At 39.6% G+C, this 27,366-nt stretch overlaps 1 pseudogene; it reads left to right on the top strand.

Moving 5' to 3' along the window:
- On the top strand, nucleotides 1-27,366 carry LOC148564467 (uncharacterized; annotated as a pseudogene).

Raw genomic sequence — 27,366 nt, 5'->3', positions numbered from 1 at the left:
ATGTCCAGTTCTGGCGTTCAAAAGCCAGAAAGGGGAAGGAATCTCGCGTTAAATGCCCATCCAGCCCCCAAGCCTGGCGTTCAAACGCCAATGAGAGATCAGACACCTGCAAGTGCTGATGGTGACCTCTCTAAGAAGGCTTCTCCAACCACCTCTGTAGGGAATAAACCTGCAGCAACTAAGGTTGAAGAATACAAAGCCAAGATGCCTTATCCTCAGAAACTCCGCCAAGCAGAACAGGATAAACAATTTGCCCATTTTGCAGACTATCTCAGGACTCTTGAAATCAAGCTTCCGTTTGCAGAGGCACTTGAGCAAATACCCTCTTATGCTAAGTTCATGAAAGAGATCTTAAGTCATAAGAAGGATTGGAGGGAAACTGGAAAAGTCTTCATCACTGAAGAGTGTAGTGCAGTCATTTTAAAGAGCTTACCAGAAAAGCTTAAGGATCCTGGGAGCTTCATGATACCATGCACATTAGAGGGTACTTGTACCAAGACAGCTCTATGTGATCTTGGGGCAAGTATCAATCTAATCCCTGCATCCACTATCAGAAAACTTGGCTTGACTGAAGAGGTCAAACCAACCCAGATCTGTCTTCAACTCGCTGATGGCTCCATTAAATACCCATCAGACATAATCGAGGATATGATTGTCACAGTTGGGCCCTTTGCCTTTTCCACTGACTTTGTAGTACTGGAAATGGAGGAGCACAAGAGTGAAACTCTCATTCTAGGAAGACCTTTCTTAGCAACTGGATGAACCCTCATTGATGTCCAAAAAGGGGAGGTGACCTTGAGAGTCCATAAGGATGAGTTTAGGCTGAATGCTGTTAAGGCAATGAAGCATCCAGACACATCAAAAGACTGCATGAGTGTTGATATTATTGACTCTCTGATAGAGGAGATCAACATGGCTGAGAGTCTCGAATCAGAGCTAGAAGACATCTTTAAAGATATTCAGCCTGATTTGGAGGAATCAGAGGAAATAAAAGAACCTCTGAAAATTCCTCAAGAAGAGGAGAAACCTCCTAAACCCGAGCTCAAACCACTACCACCATCCCTGAAATATGCATTTCTGGGAGAAGGTGATACTTTTCCTATGATCATAAGCTCTGCTTTAAATCCACAGGAAGAGAAAGCACTACTTCAAGTGCTAAGGACACACAAGACAGCTCTTGGGTGGTCCATAAGTAATCTTAAGGGCATCAGCCTAGCAAGATGCATGCACAAGATCCTATTGGAGGACGATGCTAAGCCAGTGGTTCAACCACAGAGGCGGCTAAATCCAGCCATGAAGGAGGTGGTGCAGAAAGAGGTCACCAAGTTACTGGAGGCTGGGATTATTTATCCTATTTCTGATAGCCTTTGGGTAAGCCCTGTCCAAGTTGTCCCCAAGAAGAGAGGCATGACAGTGGTTCATAATGAAAAGAATGAACTGGTTCCTACAAGAACAGTTATAGGGTGGCGTATGTGTATTGACTACAGATGGCTCAATACAGCCACCAGGAAGGATCACTTTCCTTTACCATTCATAGACCAGATGCTAGAAAGACTAGCAGGTCATAAATATTACTGCTTTTTGGATGGCTATTCAGGTTACAACCAAGTTGCAGTAGATCCTCAGGACCAAGAGAAAATAGCATTCATATGTCCTTCTGGAGTATTTGCCTACAGAAGGATGCCTTTTGGTCTGTGCAATGCACCTGCAACCTTTCAGAGGTGCATGCTCTCTATCTTCTCTGATATGGTAGAGAAATTTCTAAAAGTCTTCATGGATGACATCTCAGTATTTGGAGACTCATTCAGCTCCTGCCTTGACCATTTAGCACTTATTCTAAAAAGGTGCCAAGAGACCAACCTAGTTTTAAACTGGGAAAAATGTCACTTTATGGTGACTGAAGGAATAGTCCTTGGGCATAAAATTTCAAATAAGGGAATAGAGGTGGATCAAGCTAAAGTAAAGGTAATTGAAAAATTACCACCACCTGCCAATATTAAGGCAATCAGAAGCTTTCTGGGGCATGCAGGATTCTATAGAAGGTTTATAAAGGATTTTTCAAAAATTGCAAAACCTCTGAGCAATCTGCTAGCTGCTGACACACCATTTGTGTTTGACACAAAGTGTCTGCAGGCGTTTGAAAATCTGAAAGCTATGATGGTCACAGCACCAGTTATTTCTGCACCAGACTGGACATTACCCTTCGAACTGATGTGTGATACTAGTGACCATGCCATTGGTGCAGTATTGGGACAGAGGCATAACAAGCTTCTGCATGTCATTTACTATGCCAGCCGTGTTCTAAATGACGCACAGAAAAAAATTATACAACCACAGAAAAAAAGCTGCTTGCAGTGGTTTATGCCATTGACAAGTTTAGATCATACTTAATAGGATCAAAAGTGATTGTGTACACTGACCATGCTGCTCTTAAATATCTACTCACAAAGCAGGATTCAAAACCCAAGCTCATAAGATGGGTGTTACTTCTGCAAGAGTTTGATATATAAATAAGAGACAGAAAAGGGACAGAGAACCAAGTGGATGATCATCTGTCCCGAATAGAACCAGTAGAAGGGGCGTCCCTCCCCTCTACTGAGATCTCTGAAACCTTTCAGGATGAGTAACTCTTTGCCATTCAGGAAGTACCGTGGTTTGCAGACATTGCAAACTATAAAGCGGTAAGATTCATACCCAAAGAGTACAGCAGACAGCAAGCAAAAAAATTAATTACAGATGCAAAGTACTACTTGTGGGATGAACTATATCTCTTTAAGAGATATGTAGACGGAATAATCTGTAGGTGTGTACCAAGAGAAGAAGCACAGAAGATCTTATGGCATTGTCATGGATCACAATATGGAGGACATTTCGGAGGTGAGCGAACAGCCACAAAAGTCCTCCAATGTGGCTTCTACTGGCCTATTCTCTATAAAGACTCTCAAGAGTTTGTACGTAACTGTGACAGTTGCCAGAGAGCTGGTAATCTACCTCATGGTTACGCCATACCTCTGCAAGGGATCTTAGAGATTGAGTTGTTTGACGTATGGGGTATTGACTTCATGGGCCTTTCCCACCATCATACTCAAACACTTATATTCTGCTGGCAGTCGACTATGTATCCAAATGGGTAGAGGCCATTGCAACACCCACTAATGATACTAAGTGCTGAAGTTCCTCCAGAAACATATCTTCAGCAGGTTTGGTGTCCCTAGAGTACTAATCAGTAATGGGGGCACTAACTTCTGCAATAAACAGCTTTACTCTGCTATGGTATGATATGGAATTAGCCACAAGGTAGCAACTCCATATCACCCATAGACAAATGGGCAGGCTGAAGTCTCTAATAGAGAACTAAAAAGAATCCTGGAACGGACTGTAAGTACCCGTAGAAGGGATTGGGCAAGAAGCTTGGATGATGCTCTGTGGGCATACAGAACAGCATTCAAGACTCCTATAGGGACCTCTTCATACCAGCTTGTGTATGGTAAAGCCTGTCATCTGCCCGTGGAACTGAAGCATAAGGCTACTGGGCAACCAGATTCTTAAACTTTGATGCCAAATTAGCTGAAGAGAAAAGATTGCTCCAGCTGAATGAGCTAGAGGAATTCAGACTCAATGCTTTCGAAAATGCTAAGATTTACAAAGAGAAAGCAAAAAGGTGGCATGACAGAAAGTTGTCATCTAGAGTCTTTGAACCAGGACAGAAGGTCCTGCTATTTAACTCTAGACTCAGATTATTCCCTGGGAAATAAAAATCCCGGTGGAGAGTACCATATGTGATTACAAGTGTGTCACCATATGGCTATGTGGAGCTTCAAGATACTAATTCTAATAAGAGGTTCATTGTTAATGGACAGAGAGTCAAGCATTATCTTGAAGGCAATATTGAGCAAGAATGCTCAAAGCTGAGACTAGATTAAAATCTCAGTAAGGTCCAGCTAAAGACAATAAAGAAGCGCTTGCTGGGAGGCAACCCAGCCATTGGCAAAGTTTATTTGTTATTCAAATAATAATTATAGGAGTTTGATATAAATTTTCTTCAAGGTTAATTATCAATTGCAGGAATTCACAGAGTTACAGAAGAATTCAGAGCATAAAGCAAAGAAAAGGAGCTCACTGGCACAAAAACGCCAGTAAGGGGTATTGTGGACGTTAAACGCCAGAATGGGCACCATTCTGGGCGTTTAACGCCAGTAAAGATACCTTTCTGGCCGTTAAACACCAGAATGGGTACCATTCTGGGTGTTTAACGCCAGAATTGCAGCATCCTGGGCGTTTAGAAAAACGCCCAGTGATAAAGGCTTTCTGGCGTTTAACGCCAGCCAGGGTACCTGGCTGGGCGTTAAACGCCCAAAAAAAGCAACAAATGGGCGTTAAACGCCATAATGGGTGCCATTCTGGGCGTTTAACGCCAGGAATGTGGAGGGGAGGAAGTTTTGTTTCCAACTCAAATTTTTTCAAATTTTCATGGTTCCACCCAAAATTTCTTGCATCATGTTACAAATTATCATCTTTCAATTTCAATTTCAAAAAAATAAAACAAATTAAAAAAATAAATCCTTCTTTATTCCTAAATATCTTTCTCAAATCTTTTTCAATTTCTTTTCAAATCTTTTTCAAAACTCATCTATCTTTTTAATTTCTTCTCAAATCTTTTCAACTCATCATACTATCTTTTCAAATTCAGATTTATCTTTTTCAAATCTCTCATATCTTTTGAATTTTAAAATTTCATCTTTTTCATATCATATTTATCTTTTACAAATCATATCCTCTATCATATCTTTTTCAAAAATTTTCGATCCCACCCCTCCCTTATAAACTCACATTCGGCCTCCTCCTCTCCTCCATAACTCGAATTTGACTCTCCTTTTATTCCTCTTATTTCCTTTTTTTTCTTGAGGACAAGCAAAACTCTAAGTTTGGTGTGTTTTTCGTGATCACTGAGCTAAGATTCATTGAGATCATGGCTCCTAAGGGAAAACAAACCACTTCAAGAGGCAAGAAAGATAACACTCCAAAACCACTTTGGAATCAGGAGAGGTTCTTAACCAAAGAACATGCAAACCATTATCACAAAATAATTGGTCTAAGGTCAGTGATCCCTTAAGTTAAATTTGATCTGAAAGAAGATGAATATCTGAAGATCCAAGAGTGGATTCGAAACAGGGGCTGGGAAATTCTAGCTAATGCTAAAACAAAGGTAAGTAGAAATATGGTTCAGGAATTCTACTCAAATCTGTGGTAAACAGATAAGCAAAGAATAACTGGAACCGCCTTCTATCCCTTTCAAACCATGGTCAGAGGGAAGATTATTTACTTCCACCTGGACAAAATAAGAGAGGTCTTTAAGCTGCCTCAACTACAAGATGATCCGTAATCCTTTAATAGGAGAATGGTGAGATTTGATAAGCGCTTGGACCAAGTTCTAGAGGACATATGCATCCCTAGAACCAAGTGGATAACCAACACAAAGGGTGTCCCAAATCAACTCAAGAGAGGAGATCTCAAACCAATTACTAGGGGCTGGCTGGACTTCATTGGGCATTCTATACTGCCCACCAGCATCCGCTCTAAAATCACTGTCAAAAGAGCAGTGATGATCCACTACATTATGCTGGGAAATGAAGTGGAGATTCATCATCTGATTTCTTGTGAGCTTTTCACAATTGCAAACAAGAACTCCACTGACGCCAAATTGGCTTACCCAAGCCTAATCTCTCTGCTATGCAAAGATGCTGGGGTAAAGATAGGAGTGGATGAGTATATCTCAGTCGAGCACCCAATCACCAAAAAGTCAATGGAAGGACAACAAGTGCAAGATAACTCCATCAAAAAGAGGGCACAGGAGTTCCTCCCAGAAATCCCTCATATTGACTACTGGACCCGCCTAGAAGCATCTGTCACCAAGCTGCAAGAAGCTATGGATCAACTGAAAGAAGAACAGCAAACTCAAAATAGCATGCTCTGCAAACTGCTGAAGGAACAAGAGAAGCAAGGGCGTGAGCTACAGGAGCTGAAGCGCCAGAAGCTGTCTCTTGAAGGGCCAGACACCCCACAGATTGAAGGAGCATCCATCTCCCAAAATAAAGGTTGTTGAGTCCTAATCTTAACTCTGTGATAACTTTTGCTATTAGAGATCTACCTTAGGAGTCACATGAATAATAGTAATTAGTATATTTATTTTTATTTTTATTATCTCAAAATAAGTTATAATTTATTTCTCTCATCATCATTAAACATGAATAAAATAGTAGATTTTTTTAGAATAAGGAGGCAGTTTTATTTTCGAGTTCTTAATAAGAAAAATTCAAATTATTTATATATGGTGGCAACACTTTTTGTCTTCTGAATGAATGCTTGAATAGTGCATAAATTTTGATAGTGAAGTTTATGAATGTTAAATTTGTTGGCTCTTGAAAGAATAATGAAAAAGGAGAAATGTTATTGATAATCTGAAAAATCATAAAATTGATTCTTGAAGCAAGAGAAAGCAGTGAATACAAAGCTTGCGAAAAAAAATGGCGAAAAATAAAAGAAAAAGAAAAGGCAAGCAAAAAAATCCAATAGCCCTTTAAACCAAAAGGCAAATGTAAAAAGGATCCAAGACTTTGAGCATTAATGGATAGGAGGGCCTAAAGGAATAAAATCCTGGCTTAAGCGGCTAAACCAAACTGTCCCTAACCATGTGCTTGTGGCGTGAAGGTGTCAAGTGAAAAACTTGAGACTGAGCGGTTAAAGTCGTGGTCCAAAGCAAAAAGAGTGTGCTTAAAAACTTTGGACACCTCTAACTAGGGACTTTAGCAAATCTAAGTCACAATCTGAAAAGGTTCACCCAGTTATGTGTCTGTGGCATTTATGTATCCGGTGGTAATACTGGAAAATAAAGTGCTTAGGGTCACGGCCAAGACTCATAAAGTAGCTGTGTTCAAGAATCAACATACTAAACTAGGAGAATCAATAACACTATCTGAATTCTGAGTTCCTATAGATGCCAATCATTCTGAACTTCAAAGAATAAATTGAGGTGTCAAAACTGTTCAGAAGCAAAAAGCTACTAGTCCCGCTCATCTAATGAGAATTTGAGCTTCATATAAAACTCTGAGATGTTATTGCCTCTTGATTTTCTTTCTATCCTATTTTATTTATCTAGTTGCTTGAGGATAAGCAATAGTTTAAGTTTGGTGTTGTGATGAGCAGATATTTTATACGCTTTTTGGGGGTATTTTCATATAGTTTTTAGTAGGATCTAGCTACCTTTTAGTATATTTTTATTAGTTTTTATGCAAAAATCACAATTCTGGACTTTACTACGAGTTTGTGTGTTTTTCTGTGATTTTAGGTATTTTCTGGCTGAAATTGAGGGACCTGAGTAAAAATCTGATTCAGAGACTGAAAAAGGACTGCAGATGCTGTTGGATTCTGACCTCCCTGCACTCGAAATGGATTTTCTGGAGCTACAGAAGCCCAATTGGTGCGCTTTCAATTGCGTGGAAAGTAGACATCCTGAGCTTTCCAGCAATATATAATAGTCCATACTTTGCCCGAGTTGAGATAACGTAAATTGGCGTTTAACGCCGAGTCTCTACCCTATTCTGGCGTTAAACGCCATAACTGGCATAAAAGTTGGAGTTAAATGCCCAAACTGGCACAAAAGCTGGAGTTAAATGCCAGGAGCAGCCTATGCACGTGAAAGCTTCAATGATCAGCCCAAACACACACAAAGTGGGCCCCGGAAGTGGATTTCTGCACTATCTATCTTAGTTTACTCATTTTCTGTAAACCTAGATCACTAGTTTAGTATAAAAACTACTGTTAGAGACTTACTATGTATCTCATGACATTTTTTACATCAGAACTTGTATTTTCTACGGCATGAGTCTCTAAACTCCATGGTTGGGGGTGAGGAGCTCTGCTGTGTCTTGATGGATTAATGCAATTACTACTGTTCTCTATTCAATCACGCTTGTTTCTATTCTAAGATATTTACTCGCATTTCAACGTGATGAATGTGATGATCTGTGACACTCATCACCTTTCTCAACCCATGAACGCGTGCCTGAAAACCACTTTCATTCTACATTAGATTGAGTGTGTATCTCTTGGGTTCCTGGTTCACGAGTTCAATTGCATCTCCTGACAACAGAGCATGCGAATCCGTGAGACCAGAGTCTTCGTGGTATAAGCTAGAACCAATTGGCAGCATTCTTGAGATCCAGAAAGTCTAAACCTTGTCTGTGGTATTCTGAGTATGATCCGGGAAGGGATGACTGTGACGGGCTTCAAACTCACAAATATTGGGGGTAGTGACAGACTCAAAAAGATCAATGTATCCTATTCCAACATGAGTGAGAACTGACAGATGATTAGCCGTGTGGTGACAGCGCATTTGGACCATTTTCACTGAGAGGACAGATGGTAGCCATTGACAACGGTGATCCACCAATATACAGCTCGCCATGAAAGGAGCCTTGCATGCGTGAAGAAGAAGACAGTAGGAAAACAGAGACTCAGAAGACAGAGCATCTCCAAAACCTCAACCTGCTCTCCATTACTGCATAACAAGTATTATTTAATCCATGTTCTTTTACTCATTCCAATTAAAACTGAGAATTATTATTGATATCCTGACTAAGAGTTACAAGATAACCATAGCTTGCTTCAAGCCAACAATCTCCGTGGGATCGACCCTTACTCACGTAAGGTATTACTTGGACGACCCAGTGCACTTGCTGGTTAGTGGTACGAGTTGTGAAAAGTATGATTTACAATTTTGTACACCACTAGCCTTCTTAATGAAATGGAATTGATGCCTTTATATAGGCTTTAAAAAATGAAAATGAAATTGAAATTGAAAACAAATTACAATTAAATGAAATTACTAATCTAGCTTGTTCTTGTGCCTTTGAGTGATGATGTGGGCTTTGCTTGCTTTGGATTTGAAGAGAGATGGGTCCGGTTGGCCTTGGTTCAATTGGTTCAGAGGCGTGGGTCAAGGTTGCTTGATTCTAGTTGGTTTAGTGTGTGGGAACCTTCCAAGGGAGCGCTCGGTCATGTAAGGCAACATAGCGCTCCTTGCCTTGTGTGTGTAGCATGCTCCTTGGTGTCTTGTTGCACACTAGTGAGCGCTGCGCTCAATATTTGAGAGCTACTCCTTGGTTTGATGAGCACTCCTTAGTGTATGGCTACTCCCCAAGCTTGAAAGTCACGATAAAGGTGACTTAGTTGACGTAGCGCTACACTTAGCTTCCCTTGGTTCCCTCTTCAAACCTTGCTGGCTTCACTTTGGCCAATTTCCTCAGTTAAGCATAGCGCTCAGTGAACTAAGTTCACGTAGCGCCCTTTGTTGCATGTGCATGCCTCCACCTTCGATCCCTAGTGAAGCCATTTTGAGTGCTGTGCCTTGCTTTTCTTAGTGACCCCCTCTTCGAGCCTTAGTGAGAGTATATTTGGTTGGTTTTTAGGCCTTAAAGATGCCTATCACTTGCACTTCAATTTCATGCCAAATATAGATTTTTATATATCATTGGAAAGCTTTGAATGTCATCTTTCCAACGCAACTGAAAGCACATCAATTGGACATTTGTAGCTCAAGTTATGGTCCTTTGAAGGAGGCATGGTCATGTTGTCACAAGGCTAAGAAAAAGCCCAAAAAAGTGAAAAATTCCAACGTAGCGCTCCTCTTTAAGTTTCAAAGTAGCGCTCCGTTACTTTAATGAACGCTGGCCTTTGTTTCTTGCATTCATGGTCATGGGCCACGCTTTTAAAAGTGTGGCCTAAGGCATCAAAGTGTGCTCCAACTTCAAAGTGTGCCCCAAAACTCTTTTTTTTTTTTTAGCTTATTTTGTGCTTTTTGCTTCTTTTTCTTCTTATTTTCTACAAAGTTTATCAAATCAAAAGATCAAAGAAATATACCATTTAAACACAAAAGAATGCAACATTTAAGCACTAATTATCAATTTCTTGTATGAAAAAGCATAGAAAAACATGACATGATGACATGTCATCACAACACCAAACTTAAACCTTGCTTGTCCCCAAGCAAGAAAAGAATCATGCAATAAAGATTGACAATCCAAGGTAAGAAGAATAGCAACTCAATGTTCATGGTAGGCTAGTTTGCTATGCATGCTACAATCACAAAAGAAATGTAAATGATTGATGCTTCTATCTCGCTCATTTTATGAAATCTTTTCCTTATGTTTCTTCCTTGAAAAAAGATTTCATTGTCTTATTAGCTTCTCCTTTTGGGTGCTTTGCCCCATGAGTTGATAACAAAGCTACGACTTCTAAATGCTTTGTTTTCAAGTATTACCACTTGATACATAAGCACCACAAGCATTTAATTAGAGGACTTCTTTAAGCTCATTTGTTTCTTTTCTTAACTCTCTAATCATTGATGCTCAGAGCCTTGAGCTTTGAGGGAGTGCATTTGCACTTGAGCCTAGCCTTGACTTCTAAGTGTTTTGTTTTCAAGCTTTTTGCTTGATACATAAACACCACAAATACTTAACAATGGAATTGTCATTGGTACTCAGAGCCTTTAGCTTTCTCATTCTTTCCCTTTTGCTTTTCTTGCTGTAACTGTATTTACTTTTTCAAGGTTTTCATGATTTCAAAAGATTTCACAAAATATCCCAGATGAAAACTTCAATTAAATCAAATCTAATGCAATTGAGCAACAATTAACCATACTAGCTTTCCAATACTTGTATGCACATGCTAAGTTCTTTAATTCCTTGTTTGTTTATGATCATGATGCTTTATTGCTTTTGAACTCACAAAAGTCAAGTTGGTAGTCATAATATCACAGCAACATGTTACGATAAAAAATTCAGGCTATGCTTATTCATACCACACATGTATACAGAGAAGACAAAGACAATCATGCAATTTAAAGTGCTAGAAACAAATGAGAGCAAAAGGAACTTTACAACCTTGTAATTCATCTTCTCTACTGTTGTCCTTTTCCTTCTATTATTTCTTCTTCCCATACCAATACTCAGAATGCTTGCTCATCCTCAAGAAACAATTAGAACAATGGCTATGGGGCTAAGATGGATCATGAATGTCTTACACAATGAAATGTTAGTAGTACATGTGTTCAAAGCAAGAAAAATTAAAGATAACAGTCAAGGCACAAGAGACAGAGACATTGTGATTGCAAACATAAGAGGGTGTGCATGATACATGGCATATAAGATAAGTGACACACCAAACTTAGTGTGACACTTTCACTTGGAATTGATGCAAGTATCTAGTAAGGATTGGAACCATATTTTATTGCATAGCAACAGCAAACTTAGAATGCAATCATATGTCAATTTATTTGAATGAAAACTAAGCAAATGAAACTGTTATTTGTTAAATACAATCACCAAGCCAAGAATCTGTCATGAATAAGGATTTCTTGATGATGTATTAACAAAAAAAGTTAATAATAGAAAGCATTAAAAACAAGGAAATGACTAAAACAAAGAGAAAACTAACATTGTCTAAAGAAAGATAATACTGCAAAGCATTATGATTATGCAGACAAGTGGTGCTGCTGAATAAATTGCATAGGAAGTAAGTGGCACACCAAACTTAGAATCTTAGTGTGACACTTTCATTTTTGATTTGATGCAACTTGTTTCTGGCGTTTAACACCAGAATAAAGCAGAAATCTGGCGTTAAACGCCATTTTGCATCATCTAAACTCGGGCAAAGTATAGACTATTATATATTTCTGGAAAGCTCTGGATGTCTACTTTCCAATGCAATTAAGAGCGAGCCATTTGGGTTTCTGTAGCTCCAGAAAATCCATTTCGAGTGCAGGGAGGTCAGAATCCAACAGCATCTGTAGTCCTTCTTCAGCCTCTGAATCAGATTTTTGCTCAAGTCCTTCAATTTCAGTCAGAAAATACCTGAAATCATAGAAAAACATACAAACTCCTAGTAAAGTCCAGAAATGTGATTTTTGTTTAAAAACTAATAAAATATAATAAAAACTAATCAAATCATACTAAAAACTACTTAAAAATAATGCCAAAAAGCGTATAAATTATCCGCTCATCACAAAACCAAACTTAAATTGTTGCTTGTCCCCAAGAAACTAAAAATCAAATAGGATAAAAAGAAGAGAATATACTATAAATTCCAAAATATCAATGAAACTTAGCTCCAATCAGATGAGCGGGACTAGTAGCTTTTTGCCTCTTAACAGTTTTGGTATCTCACTTTATCCTTTGAAGTTAAGAATGATTGGCATCTATAGGAACTCAGAATTCAGATAGTGTTATTGATTCTCCTAGTTCAGTATGTTGATTCTTGAACGCAGCTACTTTCTGTGTCTTGGCCGTGGCCCTAAGCGCTTTGCTTTTAAAGAGCTAAGGAGAGTTCTTACCATAGCACCGATTGTGCTATAGGTGCCGCGTTTGCACAGCGCGATGGTAAACTCCCTTATGTCATTGCCTACTCTTCTAAAACGCTGGATGCAGCACAATCCAATTATACCACTACTGAAAAGGAACTCCTAGCTATTGTTCATGCTTTAGATAAATTCAGATCTTATTTGCTAGGATCAAAGATAGTGGTATACATGGATCATGCAGCTTTAAAGTACTTATTGACAAAGAATGAGTCAAAGCCTAGACTCATACGTTGGATCTTGCTTTTGCAAGAATTCGACATTGAGATTAGGGACCGGAGTGGATCTCAAAACTTGGTTGCGGATTATTTAAGCCGCATTGAGAATTTAAAATTTGACCCATTTCCGATCAATGACTCATTCCCATTGGATAGTTTGCATGCTGTGTCGGATAGCTTTCCTTGGTTTGCCCCAATGGCGAACTACTTGGTTGTGAAACTCTTCCTGCCCAACTTTTCTAAACACCAAAGGGATAAGTTGAGGAGTGATTCCAAATACTATATTTGAGATGACCTTCACTTGTGGAAGAGGGGAGTGGACCAAGTAATTCGAAGATGTGTCCCGGAGTCTGAAATCCAACCTATTCTTGAAGCTTGCCATTCGTCCGAATATGGTGGCCACTTTGGCCCACAAAGGACCGCTAAAAAGGTGTTGGATTGTAGATTCTGGTGGCCAACCTTATTCAAGGATGCTAACCAGTTATGTGTGTCTTGCCATCAGTGTCAGAAGTCGGGAAACACATCCCAAAGGGATGAGATGCCTCAGCAACCTATGTTGTTCTGTGAGATATTTGATGTATGGGGCATTGACTTTATGGGACCGTTTTCCAACTCCAGTGGGTATCTGTATATTCTGTTAGCGGTTGACTACATGTCAAAGTGGGTAGAAGCAATACCTACCCGCTTTCTTTTATTAGGAATAACATTGTATGCCGTTATGGGTCGCCACGAGCAATCGTGAGCGACCAAGGATCCCACTTTTGTAACAGGAAAGTAGAGGCATTGCTCAAGTGCTATGGAGTGTTGCATAAGGTTGCTACTGCTTATCATCCGCAAACCAATGGACAAGCGGAAGTGTCCAACCGGGAGATTAAGAGAATCTTGGAGAAAGTGGTCAATCCACAAAGAAAGGATTGGAGCCTCCGGTTAGGAGATGCACTATGGGCGTATAGAACGGCCTACAAGACTCCGTTAGGGATGAGTCCCTTCCGGATCATCTATGGTAAGGCATGCCACCTTCCGGTGGAGATTGAGCACAAAGCCTATTGGGCAGTAAAGCGGTGCAATATGGATTTGACCCAAGCAGGAGTGGCCAGAAAATTACAGCTAGAGGAGCTCGATTGTTTGAAGAACGAGGCGTATGAGAATGGCCAGATTTACAAGGAGAAGACTAAAGCATTCCATGACCATCACATCCGGAAGAAGGACTTTCAAGAAGGTGATGAGATTTTCCTCTACAACTCGAGGCTTCGATTCATGCCTGGCAAGCTCCGCTCTAGATGGGAAGGACCATTCAAGGTGAAGGAAATAAAGCCCTATGGAGTGGTAGAGTTGTTTGATCCTAAAAGTGAAGCAACTTTTAAGGTGAATGGACATAGAGTGAAGAAGTACCATGGCCACAAGCTCCCAAAAGAGCTAGAGGTCTTCCTATTAGAGGATGCACCTAGAGAAGGAGAAACTTGAACGACTGACCGTCCAACTTAAGGACGTTAAAAAAAACTGCTTGGTAGGAGGCACCCCACCGTGGTAAGATCTTCCTTGTGTATACCATCTTGCTTTTAGTTCTAGATTTTTGCATATTTTGTGACTTCTTAATGTTGTTGATTGCTTAGGATTGCTAGTTTTGTTGATCTTGTTAGGTAACTAGGATGTTTAGATAGATTTCATCATTTTGGTATGGATGAATTGTTGAAGTAGAGAGAATCCTATGTTTTGAATAATGCATGAATTTGTGAAGTGTTCTCTTGCCTACTAGCCTAAGTACCTACCAAAATGTGTTAGAATATCTCTTTATATGTTGTGGAAAAAGAGAAAAAGCAAAAATGGGTACCGACGTGCTAGTGCACCGTGCGCGCGCATGCCGGTGGTGCATTTCTAACTCCTGCGCCACTTTGTGCCCATCTCGTGCCAGGCACCGACGCATTCGCGTGCTTGCCGCCTGTGCGCCCTTTGCACTTTAGCCATCGACGCGCAAGTGCACTGTGCGCGCGTGCACCGATGGTACAATCTGAACTCTCTGGTACAAAAACCAGAGAGTTGTGCCACACTTGTGCCCAACCTGTGCCCATACCGACGCGTCCGCCTACTGCGCGCGTCCGCGCCAGTCGCCAATTAACTCAAGCACGCGTTAGCGCACTGTGCGCATCCGCGCGCCTGCGCTACCTGCCCACTCTGGTACAAATTCCCGAGAGTTAGGCCTACTTTGTGCCAACTCCATGCCAGGGGCACAACTGACCTCACGCGAGCACACCAATGACGCGCATGCGTCCCTTGCCGACCTCTCACCGATGCGCCAGTGCACCGTGCGCGCGCGCGCCGGTTGCACGAACTAGTTTTAAAGCTGCACGCCCTATCTTTCTCACCCCTTTCTTTTCTTCTTTCTTTCTTCTTCTTTCTCCATAACCTCCCTTCTCTTCTTCTTCTTCCACAATCCACCACCACCATCTTCGGCCACTCACCAGTGACAACCACCTCTTCCGGTGGCGCTACATCTCTTCTATTTCTTTCTTATCTTCACAAAAGAAAATTCAACCTTGTTCTTTTACACTTCTCAAGGTTCTACTTCCTCCATATCTCATCTATTATTTCCTTTGTATTATTTCTTCTTCTAGTTAGATTCTTCTTGTTGATTTACTTATTTTCTCTTTTAGTTGCTTGATTATACTACACATGTTTTTGTTTGCTTACTTTTCCTTTTCCTTATTTTTCCATGGATGTTGAATTTGAGTTTAATTTGCTTTAATAGATATTTTGTCATTTTTGCTTATCTTTGCCAAAATGTGATGTTTATGTGATGATTGATGTTTCATTTTGGGCTTTAAATTGGTTGAGTATCTCATAATTGCTCATTGCTTGATCATTGCACGCCAAGTGTTCGAGGAAATACATGAATGCCATTTTGGTTTATTTTAATCATGTACCTTCAATTTGGTGCTTCTCCCCATTCACTTGCTTTCTTCTAAATGCATTGAGTACACTTCGCTTGCTAATTAGATACTCATTGAACATGACTTGCTTTTTGTTATGGATGCTTGAGATCATTCTTCTCATGCCATTTTGCATGCTTTACTTCCTCTTGCATCCCATGCCAAGTGTTGTGACCCACGTCTCTATGATTACTTTGTTGTACTACTTATTTTAGGCACTATCCTTTACTTGCATAATTTTGTTAAAACAATTCTTTGGGTTTAATGTTTTTCTATTTCCCTTCTTTTCTCAGGATGGCCACCAAGAAAGGCAAGGAGAAAGCTCCAAGGAAACCAGCCACAAAAAGGGCACCCCAAAGGCCAAACTCTAAGGCGTACTCTTCATTAGGAGCCAAACCCCTATCTAAGAAGGCGAAGATACCCGCTCCTATTGATGAGAATGAAAAGAGCAAACCGGCAAAAGATTCTTCAAAGTTTTCCAACCGCTTTTGTGAACTTATGTTCCCCTCCATAGCTGTGAGGAACTATCATCCTGAGCATCTACTCACTCCGCCAGACAAGGTTGCTCCTTATATTCTACCCCGCATTGAACAGCGAGGATGGGAGTTTCTTTTAAGAAAACCAAGGGAGATCAACCTCTCTTGGGTGAAAGAATTCTATACTAACTACCATCTTCCCTCTCTTCAATCGGTATACATGCGCCGGAAGCAAGTCTCAGTTTCAGAAGAGGCTATTCAGCAAGTGCTTAATGTCCTACTGGTACCAAGTGACATGGATGCCTACCAAGAAGTCCTACGTTAGCGAGAAAAGTTTGGATTTGATTGGGACTCGATCCTCCGAGTCATTGCTGAACCAGAGGCATTTTGGATCCATGGTCGACTCCGGATGCGGCCCAAGAGCATTGACGCTCGCTTTCTCATTGTGGAAGCTAGAGCTTGGGCCCAGATCCTATATCACTATGTGCTACCTAGCACACACAAGTCGTTCTTCACGGCAGACCTCGCCTTGCTTGTTTGGTGTGTTCTCACGGAGAGACCGGTGAACATTCCGTTTCTTGTCAAGAAAGCGATGAGCCAAGTCCATGCCTGAGATAATTTACCATTTCCAGCATTAGTATCTGACTTAGTTGCTACTGCGGGTGTTCCATGGGAAGCCAAGGACAGGAAGATTATAGTTCCGGCTAAGGGCGATGTGGTCCCAAGCGGAAAATACTTACATCTTCCCATGAACAACCCAAGCCTTGACATAGCCCTCCCATCTACTATTCCTTCCACCTCGTCATCACCACCACGGCAAAGATCCACACATCAAAGGATAGAAGATCTACACCGGAAGCTTGATAGATATGAGCGGCGCAACCAACGCCGATACACTTACATCAAGAAGCTTCTGCGTTGTGTTACCCCTAGCATGGAGGAACCCGAAATATTCACATCCACCTCAAACCCAAGTGATGGGAGCTCTGAAGGAGAGGATAGTGAGGATTTCGGTCCCGACCGCCCTTTGCACGTTGTTCGTAGCACGGAGGACCGTGCTAAATTCTAAGTGTGGGGAGGTCGTTTGACCGATCTCCATGTGTAACAATCTCTTCCTTTCAATACCCACGGATTTATCTTTTGCTTAGTAGTTAGTGCATTGCATGTGTAGTTAGTCTTCCTTATAAATGCTCCTTGCATGATAGTTAGTTTCTATAGAGTTGCTTGGTCAAAATAATGACTTCTTCCCCAAGAAACTGTGATTTTGGGGTACCCTACCAAATTTTGAAAATTTTTTTGCAGTAAACTTGCTTTAAGAATGTATTTTGGAACATAGTGATTGAGCTAAGAACACAAGCATGTAAGTTTTGAGCATATTGTATGGTTACATCTTCTAACCATTATTTCCCATTCCTGTGTGCATTATTCTCTCTCTATAATTGTAATCCTTACTTTGTCTGATTCTATATGTCCATTACTTGTGTATGAATGCATTTACATGATTGAGGCCATCATTTCAATAGTCAATTTTCCAAATGGCCTTAACCCTTTTATCAACCATTGCTAACCAATTTTGAGCCTATGATAAACCCTTTTTGTTCTTAAAAGAGCACATCAACAACCCTAAGTGAAAAACCATGAATGTCCCTAAATTTGGATCCTTGATTAGCTTAGGTAAGTTAGGATGTGTATCATTCAAATGGGAGGGTATGCTTGGGAATTTGGGTAGATGTAAAGAGGTGTATTGTAGTTTAATTAAAAATTCTATAATTTGGGAACATACTCATGTATTGAATGATTGAACCATATGCATTGAAACTTTTTTATCATGAAACCCCAAGAAAAAAAGAGAGGGGAGCAAAAAGAAAAAAAGAGAGAGAGAGAGAGAGAGAGAAGAAATTTATATGTGTATATATGAGAATGTATGAAAAAGAAAAAAATATAAAAAAAAAGAGAAAGATGTCCCAAGACAAAGTAATAAAAACAATGCATATGGGATGTGAACTGAAAAGAATGCATGAGTATGCAAAAAGTGAAACTCAAGGGTACCTAGGTAATGTATTATAGTTGTATAGGTTGTTCTATGTGTCTAGTGAGATTCTAGGTTAATCAAGGACTCAAATTTTAAGCTCACTTGACCATATACATCCTTATTTTCACCCTAGCCACGTTACAACCCATGAATAAGACCTCATGATACTTGTAAGCATGCATTAAGTAATTGTTGATTGTTAGATGAAAGACAAATCTTGGAAAGCATGATTAGGGGAGGATTGAGTGACGAACCCTATACACTCGAGCGAATAGAGCAGATACACTTCCGGTGAGGGTTCGATGCTCAACTCCTTGTTCCCGGCTTTCACAAGTGTTCATTTAGCAAGTTGTATACACTTCATAGTGATGTTCAAATTGGTAGGATTCATGAACTACATATCATTTTCACCCTATATGCTCTTATGTGTTCTTGGAGGATAGATTTACCCTTGACCAAGTAGATAGATGATTTTACATTAGTTGCATGCATTCACTTAGGTAGTTTGCATTTCATAAACTCTTTTCTTACCATGATCTTTGGTATTTTTATTTTAAGCATGAGGACATGCTTGGTTTAAGTATGGGAAGATTTGATAAATCTCAATTTTGTGGTTTATATTGTGTACAATTTAAGGGGTTTTGTCAATATTTTCCGCACTTATTCACAAGAAATGCATGGTTTTGTGTTCCTTTCCTAATATTGCTCCATGATGAAAAATATGCTTATTTTGCCTTAAAATTGCTATATTTTGATTCTCTTTTATTGCCATTCGATGCCGTGATATATTTGTTGAGTGATTTCAGGATTAATAGGGTAAGAATGGTTTAGAAGAGAGAAAGAAAGCATGCACAAGAGGAAGGAACATAAAGATTTGGATTTTGGGAACTTCAGCACCGACACGCACGCGCACTTCATGCGCACGCGTGGATGAAGATAACTGGAAGCGGCACAAAAGGATGGACCCATCCGCGCGGGTCAGAGAAACTCCACCGATGTGCACGTGCACTGGCGCGCACGGGTGGATCACAAAAGCAACTAGAGCACGCGCACGCATGGCGCGCACGCGCGGGAAGCTGCACGTGACCTCATTAAAGGAAATCATGCCTTGGGATTTTTGAGGCTCATTTGGCCCAAATTCAAGCTGCTTCTTCATGGAAAAGTCCCAAGGATGCTAGGGGGAAAGGGGGGGATCATTCATTTTACACTAGACACAATTTTTAGCTAGTTTTTGGTTCTTTGTTCTTCTAGAGAGAGAAACCCTTGTTCCTCTCTAGATCTAGCTTTAATTTGATCTTTCCTTGTTAAATTCTGAATTGGATCTTGTTGATTACTAGTTTTTATTGTTCAATTTGAATTCCCTATTATAACTTTGCTTAGATCTTGTGTTAGTTTTATGAATTCTTGTCAATTGTCATTTTATACCCCATTTCATGAATGTTGTGAATCTTGATTTGTTAATGTTACATTGATGATTTTCATGATTAATTGTGTTGTTTGAGTGATTGTATGTTGATAATTGTTAGTGGGTATTTGTTAGTTTCAATTTAGTTACATTTTGAACATGTCCTTTAGTAATGCTTACCATGTGTTTGATGAATTGTTTACGTTGATTATGGAGTAGTTCTTCTTACTCTTGGCCTAGGCTAAGGAAATTGGGTAAACTTGAGTAATTGGGTCTAATAGATTTGATGATTTGGGAACCTTTAGTAGTCAATTTGATAGCCATTGACACTAGCCTACTACTAGGTTAATTAGTAGTGAGGTTAGACCTTATGGGTTGATGTTGACCTAACCATTTGACGTACTTCAAGTATAGAAGTAGACTTAATGAGTTTGGTTCCTCATAATTGTCAAGATATGGTTATTAGACAAGGATGGTGACCCCAATTCCCATGCCTAGCCAAGAGTTGCTTTTATCACTCATATTTAAAAATCCAAAATTCTTGATTACTTGTCTTAGTTATAGTTACTTGTTTAGTCTAGAATAGAATTATATTGGATGTTACTTTGTTAGTTTGGAATTGCTCATATCTTGCTTAGTTAATTGAATTAGTTTCTTGCATTTTAAGATTACTTGCTTGTTAAGATTTCTCATTTAATTTCTTGCTCATAACTCATAACCCCAGATTTCTAACTAATGTTGAAGCACATGTTTGCCCATTCCTTGTGAAATGACACGAGGTTTGAATACTTCGGTTATTTCTAATTGGGGTTGAACTTGTGACAACCAAATCCCTTTCTAAATTTGATACTCGAGGATTGTTGTTGGTAGAGCTATACTTGCAACGCGACTTTATTGAGAAATTCTTTACCAACAAATTCTCTAGCCTATCAGGCATAGTCAAGTGATAAAGAATTTTCAAATGTAGAAATGGAAGGTGAGGTTGGACAATATCTCGTGATTAGCTTGATCAATTTGTGGCTCTGGAGCAATTCTCTATGGATTGGAGTGCTCAGAATTTGCAATTTCTTGGTGATACTCCCAGCCACCATTAGGATAATGACTTGAATCATTTTATGGTGGTGAGAAATATCCCATATGATTCTCTTGCTCATCTTGTGGTTCTAAAGCATATCTCCATGGATTGGAGTGCTCAGGATCTGAAATTTCTTGGTGATATTCCCAGCCACCATTAGAGATTTGTGATGGTGGGTAATATCCCATAAAATTTGTTTGATCACAAGATGAGTTGAACTCTAATTGAATTTTGTAAAACACAACACCAATGAAAATTGAAATTGCTCGTATCAAAGATGAGAATTTCTTAGTGAGGCAATAACACAAACACCTTGCTTATCAACAGAGAACAAAAACAAAGAAAAAAATGCTTAATCTAGACTTCTCACCCACTTAATCATTGTTGATCTAAATCAATCCTCGGCAACGGCACCAAAAACTTGATGGGTGGAAATTAGATTTCTATACCTAAACTCACCGGCAAGCGTACCGGGTCACATCAAGTAGTAATAACTCACAAGAGTGAGGTCGATCCCACAGGAATTGATGGATCAAGCAACTTTAGTGGGTGATTAGTTTAGTCAAGCTAACATTGGTGAATTGGGTGAATTTGAGTAACAGAATGTAAAATACAGGGAATTTAAAGTTGCAGAAGGTAAATTTGCAAGTAACTTAAAGAAGAAGAAAGTAAAATAGCTGAAACTTAAATTGCAAGAAAAGTAAATGACTGAAACTTAAAGTGCAAGAAACTTAAATTGCTGAATCTAAATTGCTGGGAATCTTGAATTGCTTGAAGAATAAAGGATTTGGGGACTGAGATTCAAAATAAAACTGGAATTGTAAAGTGTAGAGAAGTAGAAGATAAAGTAGATTTGCAGAAGAACTAAACAGAAACAAGAAATTACTTAAAGACATAAACAGAAAGAAAACTCAGCTCAATTATGAAATCTAAAAGAGAAATTAAAGATCTAAGAGGAGCAATGAGATTAGAACACAGATCTAGATCTCAAATACACCCTTGATCAAACAGAAAATAAATTGCAGAAGAAATGTAAATGACACAGCAATTGAAACTAGATCCAATTCCTTAATTCTCAGAATTATGCAGAAGAACTAATGAGCGGATAATTTATACGCTTTTGGCGTTGTTTTTAGTATGTTTTTAGTATATTTTAGTTAGTTTTTATTATGTTTTTATTAGTTTTTAAATAAAAATCACATTTCTGGACTTTACTATGAGTTTGTGTGTTTTTCTGTGATTTCAGGTATTTTCTGGCTGAAATTGAGGGACTTGAGCAAAAATCTGATTCAGAGGCTGAAAAAGGACTGCAGATGTTGTTGGATTCTGACCTCCCTACACTCAAAGTAGATTTTCTGGAGCTACAAAAGCCCAATTGGCGCGCTCTCAATTGCGTTGGAAAGTAGACATCCTAGGCTTTCCAGCAATATATAATAGTTCATATTTTGCCTGAGATTTGATGGCCCAAACCGGCATTCCAATTCAGCATAGAAATTCTGGCGTCAAAACGCCAGAACTGGCATAAAAGCTGGAGTTAAATGCCCAAACTGGTACAAAAGCTGGCGTTTAACTCCAAGAAAAGCCTCTACACGTGAAAGCTTCAATGCTCAGCCCAAGCACACACCAAGTGGGCCCGGAAGTGGATTCTGCATCATTTACTCATTTTTGTAAACCCTAGGTTACTAGTTTTCTACAAATAGGACCTTTTGCTATTGTATTTGATATACTTTTACACACTTGATCACGTTTAGCGGGCTGGCCTCACGGCCATGCTTGGACCTTTTGTTCTTTTGTATTTTCAACGGTGGAGTTTCTACACACCATAGATTATGGTGTGGAGCTCTGCTGTTCCTCATGAATTAATGCAAAGTACTATTATTTTTCTACTCAATTCACGCCTACTTCTTCTCTAAGATATACACTCGTTCTTCAACCTGACGAATGTGATGATCTGTGACAGTCATCATCATTCTCACCTATGAACGCGTGCCTGACAACCACTTTCGTTCTACATGCAAACAAGCTTGAATGTGTATCTCTTGGGTTTCTAATCTAAGATTAGAACCTTCGTGGTATAGGCTAGAATCATTGGCGGCCATTTCTGAGATCCGAAAAGTTTAAACCTTGTCTGTGGTATTCCGAGTAGGATCTGAGAAGGGATGACTGTGACGAGCTTCAAACTCGCGAGTGTTGGGCGTAGTGACAGACGCAAAAGGATCAATGGATCCTATTCCAACATGATCGAGAACCAACAGCTGATTAGCCGTGCGGTGACAGCGCATTTGGAACATTTTCACTGAGAGGACGGGAGGTAGCCATTGACAACGGTGAAACCCAACATACAGCTTGCCATGGAAAGGAGTATGAATAATTGGATGAAGACAATAGGAAAGCAGAGGTTCAGAAGGAACAAAGCATCTTCATACGCTTATCTGAAATTCTCACCAATGAATTACATAAGTATCTCTATCCTATTTTATATTTTATTCATATTTTAATTATCAATTCTCCATAACCATTTGAATCCGCCTGACTGAGATTTACAAGATGAACATAGCTTGCTTCAAGCCGACAATCTCCATGGGATTGACCCTTACTCACGTAAGGTTTATTACTTGGACAACCCAGTGCACTTGCTGGTTAGTTGTGCGAAGTTGTGACAAAGAGTTGAGATTACAATTGTGCGTACCAAGATGTTGGCGCCATTGATGATCCCAATTTCGTGGACCAAGAACAAAGATGAATTTCAGATCAAGAATTGAAACAAAATTTCTTCAATCTTAATCCAAAACTCAAAACAGAAAGTAGAAGTTGCTGAAGCAAGAAAATGAAAATAGAAAACTAAACTCAAATCCAATTCTTAGAACAACTGAGAAGAGAGGTAAAAGATGATTCTCAAACTTAGAATCAATGAAGTTCTTTAATCTCAATTCAAATTCCAAGAATATATAGCAGAAGTTGCAGAAGAAAATGAAAATGCAGAATGAAGAACTCAGATCCAGTCTCAATTCTCAAATTCAAAAAGGAAAATTAAAAGAGATAGCTCTCTATTCTACTCCTACTGCTCTCTAATAGAGCCATCCTCCTTAATGAAATAGAATTGATGCCTTTATATAGGATTTACAAAATAAAAATGAAATTGAAATTGAAAACAAATTACAATTAAATGAAATTCCTAATCTAGCTTATTCTTGTGCCTTTGAGTGACGATGTGGGCTTTGCTTGCTTTGGATTTGAAGAGAGACGAGTCCGGTTGGCCTTGGTTCAATTGGTTCGGAGGCATGGGTCAAGGTTGCTTGGTTCTAGTTGGTTTGGTGTGTGGGCACCTTCCAGGGGAGCGCTCGGTCATGTAAGGCAACGTAGCGCTCCTTGCCTTATGTGCGTACCATGCTCCTTGGTGTCTTGTTGCACACTAGCGCTCACTAAGTGAGCGCTGCGCTCAATATTTGAGCGCTACTCCTTGGTTTGATGAGCGCTCCTTAGTGTATGGCTACTCCCCAAGCTTGAAAGTCACGATAAAGATGACTTAGTTAACGTAGCGCTACACTTAGCTTCCCTTGGTTCCCTCTTCGAACCTTGCTGGCTTCACTTTGGCCAATTTCCTCAGTTAAGCATAGCGCTCAGTGAACTAAGTTCATGTAGCACCTTTTGTTGCATGTGCACTCCTCCACCTTCGATCCCTGGTGAAGCCATTTTGAGTGCTGCGCCTTGCTTTTCTTGGTGACCCCCTCTTCGAGCCTTGGTGAGAGCATATTTGGTTGGTTTTTGGGCCTTAAAGATGCCTATCATTTGTGCTTAAATTTCATTCTAAATATAGATTGTTATATATCATTGGAAAGCTCTGAATGTGAAATTTCCAACGCAACTAGAAGCACATCAATTAGACATTTGTAGCTCAAGTTATGGTCCTTTGAAGGAGGCATGGTCATGCTGTCACAAGGCTAAGAAAAAGCCCGAAAAAGTGAAAAATTCCAACGTAACGCTCCTCTTTAAGTTTTAAAGTAGCGCTCTGTTACTTTAATGAACGCTGGCCTTTGTTTCTTGCATTCATGGTCATGGGCCACGCTTTTAAAAGCGTGGCCTAAGGCATCAAAGTGTGCTCCAACTTCAAAGTGTGCCCCAAAACTCTTTTTTTAAGCTTATTTTGTGCTTTTTGCTTCTTTTTCTTCTTATTTCCTACAAAGTTTATCAAATCAAAAGATCAAAGAAATATACCATTTAAGCACAAAAGAATGCAACATTTAAGCATTAATTATCAATTTCTTTTATGAAAAAGCATAGAAAAACATGACATGATGACATGTCATCAGTATAAAAATTTGATTTCTGCAACTTTACAAAATTTTCTAAGTCTAGGAGTGCATGCATAGGTGGAACAGTGCATGCGACGTGGATGTTGGACTCTGCCAAGTGATCTTGCGTACTTGGGTACTGGCGTGTGTACACAGAAGCTCAACTTTATACCCTTGCGTACGCGACTTGTAACACACGACGCAGGCATTCTCCTCTGTCTGGGAGTCTCGCTTACGTGAGCAGAGTGCTGCATACGTGGCCACCAAAATTTTGCCTTGTGCATACGCGTGATAAATCCCAATTTTAGGGTTTATCTTGTGTGGAATTTAGGGGGTTTTATCAACATTCTATCACACTTATCCATATAAAATGCATAGTTTTGTGTTTCCTTCTTAATTTCGCTTAATGGTTGAAAACATACCTTTTAGGCCCTATGCTATATTTTAATCTCCCTCTATCACCATTCGATGTCGTGATCTATTTGTTAAGTGATTTCAGAAGTTTATAGGGGCAAGAATAGTCTAGAAGAGGGAAAGGAAGCATGCATAAGTGGAAGGAGCATGAAAAATGCAGCTTTAGAGCATTGGCATCGACGGGCACGCGTGGCCGACGCGCACGCGTAGGAGCTTGGATCTGGGATAGGCGCACAAAAGTTAACGCATTTGCGTGGCTGGTCAGAAATCTCATCGACGCGTACGCGTGGTTCGCAAATACCCAGACGATGCGTACGTATGACCTACGCGCATGCGTGATGCACGGCACGTGACTTCATTAGTGAAATCGTGGTTGGCATTTTCTGAGGAGCTCCAGGCCCAATTTGAGCTGAATTCTGGAGGGAAAAGACCCAAAGGGACTAAGGATTGAAGGGGGATTCAGACATTAGACACTTTTTTAGCTAGTTTTTTAGTTTATGTTTCTAGAGAGAGAAACTCTCACTTCTCTCTAGGTTTTGGCTTGCTCAATTTCAATTTCACTTGGATCCTTTGGTTAGATCTGAATTTAATTCAATTCTACATTGTTCTAATTTGTAGATCTCATTCTTCTACTCTCATTTTAGTGTTCTTGTTACTCTAGTATTGTAGATCTTGGATTTCGATCTTGTTTACTTTTATTTCTATTAATGCATTGAGAAATTTCATGTTTATTATTGTTAATTGCTTGATTGTGGTTAATTATTTGTAGTAGATAACTTTGATTTGAATTTTCTTCTCAATTTCACAATGTCTTTCATTATTGCTTACCAAGTGTCTGAGAAATTGTCAACTATAGTTATGGAGTAGCTTTTTACTCTTGGCTTGGGGGTTGGGTAATTGGAGGCACTTGAATTGTCAAAGTCTTTTGTTGATTGACAATTGGAAGTTGCTAGTTGATTTGAATGTCACTAAAGCTGTCTTTCCTTAGGATTTGACTAGGACTTGTGAACTCAAATTGATTATCTCCACTTGACTTTCCTTCATAGTTAGAGGTTAACTAAGTGGAGCAATAACCAATTCTTGTCTTAATTGACAGAGGCAATGATGATAGGAATTCCAATTCTCGCCCCTAGCCAAGGATTTTATATTGATTGATTATCATTTGCTCTTGTTAGTCCAATTTCTTGGTTTACTTAGTCCAATTGTTAATTGTTCATTGTCCTAATTCATGCTCATCTACTTTTCTTGTATTCAACTCAAAAATACCAAGAGAACTCCTAACCAATGATGTGCATCTTAGGGCAACTCCTAGGAAGAACGACTCGGGATTCTACTCCTGGTTATTGATTTTGAATTATGGTGACACATTTTCTAAGTTTGATGCGGGATTTCTTGTTGGTTTAGACTGTACTAACGACAGAATTTATTGATAAATTCTAGACCGACAAAATTTCACGTATCAAAATGGCGTCGTTGCCGGGGAGTTGCATATGTGTGCCATGTTGTTGGTTAGTGTAAATATGTTTAGTGCATTTTCCTTGATTCTGTTCACTACCGGATCCAAGCTTAGCTACATTTGATCCTGAAATTGAGAGGACCTTACTCCATATTAGGCAAGCTCGGCATCGGTTAGCCTTTGGAGGTGGTGAAAGGGTTTCTACCACTTCACCAACCGTATCCGAGGTTGAATCAGAAGCGTCATTTGAGGAAGGAACTATCTACTCTTCCATTGATACTACTAATACCTCTTCCATTGATTTAGGTACCGATACTATGGCCGCTCCAAGAAGAGTTACTCTTAAGGAGGTCGGTGCTCCGGACTTTGTTCTTCAACCGTTTCAAGTGCGTCATCCGGAGTTGAATGCTAATTTTGAGCTCAAAACCGCCTTAATTAATCTTCTACCCAAGTTTCATGGACTTTCCACTCAAGATCCTATTAAAAGCCTTCGAGACTTTCAAGGTGTATTCTCAATAACAAGGCGGGAGGGTTCCGATGAGGTTGATATTTGGCTATTTGCTTTTCCATTCTCTCTTGAAGGAAGAGCCAAAGAGTGGTTCTACACTTTGCCCGATGAGATTGTTAGTGATTGGAATTTGCTTAGAAGGGAGTTTTGA

This window comes from Arachis ipaensis, chromosome B5 (assembly GCF_059453495.1).
Source record: "Arachis ipaensis isolate K30076 ecotype BB chromosome B5, ASM5945349v1, whole genome shotgun sequence".
Classification (NCBI taxonomy): Eukaryota; Viridiplantae; Streptophyta; class Magnoliopsida; order Fabales; family Fabaceae; genus Arachis; species Arachis ipaensis.
This window is presented reverse-complemented; position numbering and strand designations above follow the sequence as displayed.